This window comes from Macrobrachium nipponense, chromosome 37, assembly GCF_015104395.2.
Source record: "Macrobrachium nipponense isolate FS-2020 chromosome 37, ASM1510439v2, whole genome shotgun sequence".
Classification (NCBI taxonomy): Eukaryota; Metazoa; Arthropoda; class Malacostraca; order Decapoda; family Palaemonidae; genus Macrobrachium; species Macrobrachium nipponense.
The window spans coordinates 36,699,187-36,708,396 of record NC_061097.1 but is presented as its reverse complement, the minus strand read 5'-3'; the positions used below and the strand labels follow the sequence as shown (position 1 = coordinate 36,708,396).

Genomic DNA, 9,210 nt, shown 5'->3' with positions numbered 1-9,210 from the left:
AAATTGCAGCGATATGACAGGCGTCCTGCGAGTCCAAAGCGAAAAAAACTAAGTTTACGTAACAAAGTGCATATGGCGAAAACACGAACGTCCGGAATATTCCAGACGTCGGGAATCATGTCTTTGGGTGAAAATCGGCCTAGGAGAAGCGTGCTTTCTTTTTGAAATCGTGCAAACTCGAACGCCACAAGGACCCTTCGCTTTCACTGGCCGTGTGCTCGGGAGGCGAGGCAACCGACCAATCAGAACGCGGCTCCTTTCGCCAGCGGGGGGCTACGGGCGTTGTGATTGGCGGAGCCGCGGGCGAGGGCGCAGTGATCGGGGGGTACGGTTTAAACATCCCATACGCTTCTCCTTTGTTGGCGTCCGATAGTAAACATTAAAAGGATCTGTGTTCTTCTTCGACGGGAGGCTCGTCGTCGTGGCCGCCCGTGACATGAGAGGAGAAGGTAAAGCCAGCGTGGAATATGGCGGTCGGTGGCGGCCCAGGGACGTCGCCTGCGCCCCCAAATAAGACACCAAGTTTTGTAGTAGAGGCGATCAGTGAAATCTTGAGGTTTGGTTGAGGGGCGGGGGGGGGAGGGGGGTGGGGGCTGGGGGATAGAGGGGGAGGAGGAGGAGGACACCTCGGGAAGAGGAAACTTTGGCTGGCTGAAATATTCGCGCATTTGCGAATCCTTCCCCCGACCGTATATTTCGGCCACGGCTACATTTTCCCCCTAACTTTGTTTCCCTCGCCCACGCCTGCGTCCATCCCGCCCCACGCCCTGACGGGCGTCGACGTGACTCCCTAGGCGTGTGAGGGGCTTGTTTCGGGGGGGTCAAACAGGCCAATTAAGGCCGACCAAAATGGTGTTGTGGTGGAGGACAGGAGAGGAGGAGGAGGAGGAGCACAGCCCCCCCTGCCCCCCCCCCCCCTCTGGCCAGGCGGAGGAGAGGAGTTGTAACAACCCCCAATCCGAGGCACGACGGAAACGCAACTTTTTCCCTCACAACCTCCGGGTGCCCTTAGAGGAGTAGGAGTAGTCCGAAGAAACCCCCCTGCTGACGAGAGCGCCCTTCGTCGGGGCGGACGGACGGAAGGAACGAGACCAGCGTGTGTGTGTGTGTGTGTTTGTGTCTGTTTTGGCCCCTTCGGCCTCCTCCAGGTTGTGGCTTTTATTGATTGTGAAAGACCAGGGATTTTTCCATTATATATCCTATATATCCTAGGCTAAGCCTCTTCCTTCGGCCTCCTACTACTTTAGGCCTAACGAATTCTCTGGGGGGGGGCTAGGTCTGTTTATGTAAGTTCTACTAGGGGCTAGGACGAGGTGTATGTAGGTCTGTTTACATAAATTCTAAGGACTAGGATGAGGTGTATAGTAGGTCTGTTTGTCAATTCCAAGAATGAGGATTAGGGCTCAGGATTAGGACTCTGCACTAGGATTATGTCTCAGGATTAGGAATAGGTCTAGGTCTGTTTGTAAATTCCAAGGATTAGGATTAGATCTTATGACTATAGGGGCTAGTTCTTTTTTTTATAAATTCCAAGGATTAGGTCTGTTTATATATTCCTAGGATTAGGTCTCCGGACTAGGTCTAGGTCTGGTTATAAATTTCAAGAATTGCATTTATACGTCTTATTAATCGTAAGGACTAGGCCTAAGTCTGTTTATAGAAATCCTAACGGCCAGATCTGCGTCTAGGTCTGTTACCTAATAATTTTAAGGTCTAGGTCTGCTAAGAATCCCAACGGCTAGGTCTAGGTGTGTCTTTATTATTCCGAAGGTCTAGGTCAAAACGCGTTTCATTTCGGGATTAGTCTAGGAAGCTTAGCGTAAGTCTAAACCTTCGTGTAAACTTGTGTTTGGTGAGGATTTGGCTGTGGACTTATGCGTATCGTTGTCACTTTTTTTCTCCAAGTCAAGCACACAGAGTAGTCCTATGAATTCACATCTTCATAATCCACATGGTATAGGCCTCTATCATCTAAGCCTACTTCATTCGTGCTGCTATGCTTTGGCATAGCTTATAATTTATTATTTTAGTAAAAACAATGTTTTTAATGGATCATTTTGCAGATAAATCCAAGAATGATGAATAACCAACAATAAATGATAGATATGAAACCATTTAAAATTCAAGGTTAGGCCTAGGCAAATAAGCAGAAAATTTAGTATTGCCTATTATGATTCTTTGCTTCCAGTAACCCAGTTATATCCCAGGCTAATACTCAACCTTTTCCTTTGGATAGCTTAAATCCGATACAATACATACTATAAACAAACCAGTTTTATGTTAGGTGTGTAACCCCCTAGAGATTTACCAGACTTATGTAAGAAGGCCTATGGTATGTTATATTGTACTCCTACTAACTGTGGATCCTTCAAAACATGAACTGAACCTTTTGACCTTGAATCCTTCAAGCCATACGTAGTTGACTTTCGTGATTGGTCTTCAAATCTGTAAGACTGTTGAATGACCTTGATTGTTGCTCTGAAACTCTTACGACTGTACTCTGACCCATTTAAGCCTATAGCTCTGAATGCTGTTATCAAGATACCCTGACCTACATGTATGCATTTTATTTCTTGAGTTTGAAACCTTGCTTATCTCTTTCAGTGGCTCTGAAGTCTGTATGACCTTGACTCACACATTATACATTCATTCAGGATCAGAACTCTTCTTGGTTTCTTGGTTATTTAACTGTCCTCACAAGGTCATAGCCTTGTTTCACCTTCTGTTCCTCCAGCCCGTTCAAAAAATGTAATCTTTGATCATGCACAGACCACTTGAAATGTTATATTTGCCGTGGAACCCTTGAAAAATGCATTGGACCTGGCCTTTGTTTGGTAACCTGACCATCCCAGACTTTCTCAGTTGAATGCTCTGTTCTAGCTCATACTTATAGGAAAGGGTAGTGAAGGCATTGGTATTGGTAAATTCAACCTCTAAATTTTCATCAACCTAACCTGATTTGAGAAACTTTCTAACCTATACCTGACCAGCTTGACTTGTAAAATTACTTTATCCTAACCTAACTTCCTCGAAGGGGGTAACTTCATCTAATCATTTTAGCCTGAAGGATCATACCCTATTTATGATATTGAATTGTTTAATAATGATGATGAATTCATATTGATTACCTCAAATGTTGAGCTATTTTATTACCAAAATAACTTCATGCAGTCCGGCGTTATTCATTTTTAACCTAGTCGATGCTGTATCTGGTCAATAAGCATTTTTTTTTTTTTATGTCCGTTCCCTTCTTAGTTGCTTGTTTCCTGTCAGGTGTCCATCGGCAGCTTTTTAATTGGCAGTTTGCATGCCATCTATAAGTGATTTTTAGAATCCAGTAAATTTGTTTGACTTTATCTGCTTTGACCTTCACCACAACTGCCAACCACAGTGTCCTCTGTTTGTATGCTTTCCTGGATGAGAAAGGAATTCAGTTGGGGCAGCTATACCTTCTTGTACCTTGAGAAACAGTTGTAATTCTTGAAAGGATATTTAAATTGTGCTGTGTTTTATAAAGCATCTGGATTTTGAAATGTTACTTGAGTCTTGTGTTAGCTAACTTTTAATTGTTCCTCAAGCCTTGGCTACTTAGAGCAAAAGGCTGCGTGTTCTTACAGCCTTCTTTGAAAATGAAAAGGGATTGCTTTGTATGAAGATGAGAAACAATTTGGTGTGCTACTAAAAAGTTTGTTGGTGTTTGGCCCAGAATTGACTATTGGTTATGCTGTGTCTGTGGAAACTTTTAGAAAATCATGGGCACTTGTGTCCCAAATTTTGAGGTCGGATGCCATTTCGTGGTGCTAGTTATTTGCTGTTGTTACCTCATGTTTATTGTCTTCCCTTTGGGTAATAAGGTTTTATCTAGATTCAGTAACCAGAAAAAGTGTAAAAATTGAAGTCTTGCTTTTCTTATGGTTAAAGCCTTGTATTTGGCATGTTTTGTCTGTTAAGTAGTTCTTCAATTCTTCGTTCATTTTCACTATAGAACTTTAAGTAGTCGTTCTTCAATTCTTTGTTCATTTTTACTTTAGAACATTCTTTTCCAAGTCTGAGTTAATTTTTTTAACGATTTCATTATAGTGTAATTAGATTAGGTTAGTGTAGCTGTCCGAGCCATCAGTAGTGTACTCTGTGTTTGTTAAATTACTGCTGTCATTTGAACATGTACAACTGAAGAAATTTGCAACTCCAGAAAATTCACATTTATATTGCCAACGAACTGAACATTTCCTATTACGTACATTTTCATTTTCATTTCATTATCATTCATTAGTGAACAGATCTCATTTGAAAATAGGATGTAAGCTTAGCTTTTTCTATTTTGTAAAAGAAGTTTGCTTTTCTGCCTATTTTTCCAGATTTTCTATTGTTTTTTCTTTAGTATATGTGGATGTAATACCTACTAGTACACTGTCTCAGTCCTTAGATTTTGATTTGTATGTTTATTGATATACAGTGGACCCCCTGTATTCGGGGGGGGAGATACATACCAGACCCCCCCTAATATACAAAATCTGCAAATACTTAAAAGCTCTCCATAAATGCTTATAGTTGAATAATTTAATAGTTTTATCACAAAAAGTTCATTTAGTCATGAAATTTATATGATAATACAGTAATTAGTGAATATTTCTCAGTGAAAAATACTGCGAATAGGCGATTTTCCTGTGAGTAATGGGTGGAAATGGTCCATAGAGAAACCCGCGACTCTTGAGAACGCGAATACGTGGAGTCCACTGTACTATTAACAATAGATGTCAGTAGTAGTCCTTAACACACTTCTTCCTTTCTTGTGGTTATCATAGCAACAGCATGTTCTATGAATTTCAAAATTTTACCTTTGTGTGCTTTGTACTATAGGTAACTATGCAAGTCTCCACAGATACCTTTCTGTAATGACTTTATAGTTGCAGTGTCATCTTGTTGCCCATAATCCTAGATTGACTAGAGTATTTAATGGCACATTGCATTACAGTGCCACAATTTACCGTAAAAGGCTTCCAATTTATTTATTATGTGATTTGCTAAAATGATGGTTTTTGTTGCAGATCATATTTTAGCTAAAGTTAGGATTAATTGCAGGCAAGTCCACATGCTAATGCACACATCCTGTGAGTCCAGTATTTTTTATAAACTATTTACATTAATAAACTTGTCTTGTGGTTGTATGTATGTTTGAAGGTGTATATATTTACAGTTCTATCTGTGTTATGATGAGATAGGTTTGTTTCTTCAGATGCTCCGCAGACAGTACATAATTTCTGCAATGATACAGACCTATACATGTATGGGTTCGGTTGGTCATTGGGCTGATTTATCAAATGGAAGAGATTTGTGCCAGCTCAGAATACTTGTTTTGAATCGGTTTAGTACAAGACAACTCAAGGGGAAAGTTTAGTAATTAGATTAGCAGTACCCCTATGACCACATAGGATGTGGCAACGAAGGTTAATTTAGGATGTGTCCTTTTATGTGAGGTCCTGTGGGCAAAGCTTCCTTGTAAGTAGGTAGGGTGTGGTAGGATGTATCCCTAAAGCCTAAAACAGAAGTGTACCAGGTACTCATTGCCAAGGTGTATTCCTTGTTAAACTTTTGGGAGAAAGATCTCAAATTTCTTGGAAGTTTTCCTTATTTAGATTTACATACAATCTTTTTTTATGCATTAATATTAATTATATAGTGTATGTTGTATATATTTTTTCTTTACCATATATCTTTCACTTACTTAGGGAGTAATTCTACGAACTACTCTGTTGTTCTTGTTTTGTGGGGTAGGAAAGGTCTATGGAAAAGCCTAAAAAGGTCTGAAAGAGGTCTTTTGAGTTGAGTTAAAGTTACAGGAATTTTAACATAGGATATTTATGATTAAGCATTAGAATGAATATTTAAAGAAATGTGCATGTTAAACAGTATAGAATAATTATTTCTAATAAAATATAGCATATTTATTTTAATTTTTGTTCGTGGAACAATGCTCTGTTTGACTGTAGATTTTAGCATGTGAGGGGAAAATCTTACGTCCATCCCTAGTAACCTGGAGGTCGGAGCACGCGCCTTGTAGTGCCTCTTTTTTTTTTTTTTTTTTTCTTCTTCTTCTTCTTCTTCTTCTTCTTCTTCTTCTTCTTCTTCTTCTTCTTCTTCTTCTTCTTCTTCTTCTTCTTCTTCTTCTTCTTCTTCTTCTTCTTCCCTCCCGTAAGGGACTGGTTTGTGTTTGTTTTTATGTACAAGTAGTATTATAAATAAGTACACATCTTTTTGTACATTCCCCAGCATAATGCTGTTCTAAGACATACTAGTAACATAATTTTTAGTATTGAAATTAAGTGTTCTTCTCTGGTGATTTTCTTTTGCATACTTCAGAGTGAAATGGGTGCCAGTTTTCATGGAAACAAAGAGCAGATCAGCAAATGTCATAGTCAAGTGTCTTTCAGCTGAGCTGCATTACTGTGCAACTGTGATTATTGATCTGTGGTGCACATTGGTAGTTGGTAGTACTCTGCTAAATAATTCAGGGCATCAAACAGTATACTCCTTTTGTCTCTTTGAGTGCAGTCTCTTATTTTCCTGCTGTTACCATTTTCTCATCCTCATATTTATGCATGTGCTTGGGTAAAGCTTGGCTTACTACCTGATCTGAGCCCAGGTCTGCTTACATTTATGATTTCCTTGACTCCTCTGATCTTGTAATTAACTAATTTTCTGAAGGCTCTGTTTCTATCCTGGTATATTTCTAATACGTTATGTCAAGCGGTACTGTGGCTTATCTTTAAATGTAAAAGTTATGCTACTAGAAAGCTAGGTATATATGTGTAGAGATGATGCCTCGGTGGTATTTGCTGTTGATCTTTTCTTAGACCTCGTAAGAAAGTCAATGGCAGTTGTAGTTACAACCATCACAGGGATATTTCCTGTTTTTCTATCTTACATGCAGTGTTTATGGACGTAAACTATTAGACATAGTGATGTGCAGTTACTTGTCTTACTTGGTATAAACATTCTTAATGTGGGGATACCTCCAAGGTATATTTCTTCCGTTAACATAAAATTGCTGTGGAATGGCCTTTCTTGCAACTTTATAGAATTTGCAATGACACTTCAAAATACCATGCATCTGTGTCTTTGAGTTTGTAGGTTCATTTCTGTAAATTTTATCTGCTTTTCGTCTTATTCCTGTCTTTCTGTTTTTATATCCCATTAAGGCTGTTTTTTCTTTAAAATCTGGCTCATTACAAAGTTAGCTTTTTGTTTTGTTTTTCTAGCATGTGTGCTTAGCAGAGGTTTGTGTGGCTATTAGGCCAGCAAAAAGCAAGACATCAAATTTTAAGAAACAATATTTTGGGGAATGATCATGTAAATTATTTAGAATCATTCAGGTGTTTTAACCGACCTCCACCTAACAGCTTTGTAGGCATGAAAGATTCGGTTGTAAGTTGAAGCAGACATATAAGCTGAGGCAAAGGAATTTGACATTTTTGTGGTAACTCCAGTTTGTATGGAAAGTACATTGAAGCTTTTTTTTTTTTTTTTTTTTTTTTTCCAGTTTATGAATAATGTATTTTGTACTTCATATTTAATACATTTTTAATCATTCTTGAAGAGCATATTGAATCATTCTTATGTTTTTTTTTTCAGGAACGTTGTATCGATATAGTTTCGAATCGCTTCCTGGATAAAATCTTTCATTCTGTGGAATATTGTCACAAGCCAAATTAGCACTGATGTCTCTTGTTCAGTGTTCCTGACGACTTGTTTGGCCCAGTCCACGTACAGTCAAGGTATGTTGTTTGTGCCCAAGGGAACTGTTCAGTGACTGTGCTAAGTACAAAGTTGTTGCCCAAAGGGAATTCAGTCAAAGTTGTTACAGCCCCATAGGGGGTAGTGCTGTCGGTGCACCACGCACTGTAAGCATTACCTTAGAGGTTCTTTGCAGCATCTCTTTGGCCCCCTAGCTGCAACCCCCTTTCATTCCTTCTACTGTATCTCCAATCATATTCTTTCTTCCATCTGATCACCACCCTCCACAAACAATTGTTTCTTAGTGCAACTGCTTTGAGGTTTTCCTCCTGTTACACCCTTGTAACCTTTTACTCTCAGTTTCCGTTTCCCTTCCACTTCTGAATGACCTCATAGGCCCCAGCACTTGGGCTGCTTAAATTGTATTAATTTGGATAAATCTTATACATATAATGTTAAAGTTAGCCTATATTTCTGTGCCCATAGGCAAGTTGGCATTCAAACAAAAGATCAAATGTCAACCCGGATAACTCTTTAGGACGCCTGTTCTGCACAGGGTGTGTTTCGAATGGTTTATCTCTTATCAGAATTCTCCTTGCCGCCATTGTGTATAGGAGCTTGTTGATATTTTCGTGGCTATTTGCTATTATCACGGTACTCTACATTTATTTTTCCTAGGATGCCTCTACTCCAATCAAGGCTAAAAACATCAAGGTTCTGTGGGAATGATTACTGTATGCACTGACAGGATGTTGATTTTTTGGGAAGTACACTGTTTATGCCGGCTGCCGGGGTATAAAGTGTGTTCTTGAGAATAGGTGTGTGGAAGTAAGTATTTTTGAAGGACTTTCTGCTTACATTTGATAGTATGGGAAGAGAAGGGAAGCAGATAGATTGCGAAAGCAATTAGTTAGGTCAGGTTATCAAGCTGTTGTTTCTTCCCTTTCTCCAGGTCCTTTATCCATACTCGGTCTAGACTTTTCCTTTGCTAATGCTTTACTTAGCACTTGGGTGTCCCCTTTGGCTCCACCTTTCAGTTCAGGAAAAGCATATTGAGAGTTTGGAACAGGACATGAACCGTATTTTGGTTCGTACAAGGTTTGTCTGAAATTGTTAAGGAACTGGGCCCAGTCGCCCCATAGTGTGTGAACAGTTTTGTGTTCCCTTGTAAGAGGTAAGGTGCTGGTGCCTCACCTGTCTGTAGCCCGAGCCTAGGACTGCCCTGTAGAGAACCGGGTCAGTGTTAGGGGTCAATATGGCTCTGTGCCCTCCGTCACCTGCCTCTCCGTTTTTCATGCTCACAGTCTCGTTAATGATGTGTCTGTAGTTAGTTTTACTTATTCTGTTATGTCGACTCATGGACTGTTTAACCAATCTCATCTTTTGCTCATAATAAATCCCTCTGCTAGACTATTCCTCTTTCTTTGGCTATCAGCAAATCTTCTGCCTCGATTATTGTTTCTCATTCCAAATCTA

The 9,210-nt window shown here is 39.6% G+C and overlaps 1 protein-coding gene across 2 annotated transcripts in view; it reads left to right on the top strand.

Moving 5' to 3' along the window:
* Positions 1-300: 300 nt before the first annotated feature.
* Positions 301-9,210, top strand: part of LOC135209135 (uncharacterized) — a 33,267-nt gene continuing 24,357 nt past the window's right edge. Inside the window, exons 1-2 of one of the 2 annotated variants that reach the window (XM_064241786.1) lie at positions 301-449; positions 7,633-7,775. The gene's annotated coding sequence lies outside the window, so the exon portion shown is untranslated. Of the gene's footprint in view, positions 450-914; positions 1,097-7,632; positions 7,776-9,210 lie in introns of those variants that run through there. The other variant, XM_064241787.1, reaches the window with a different exon arrangement.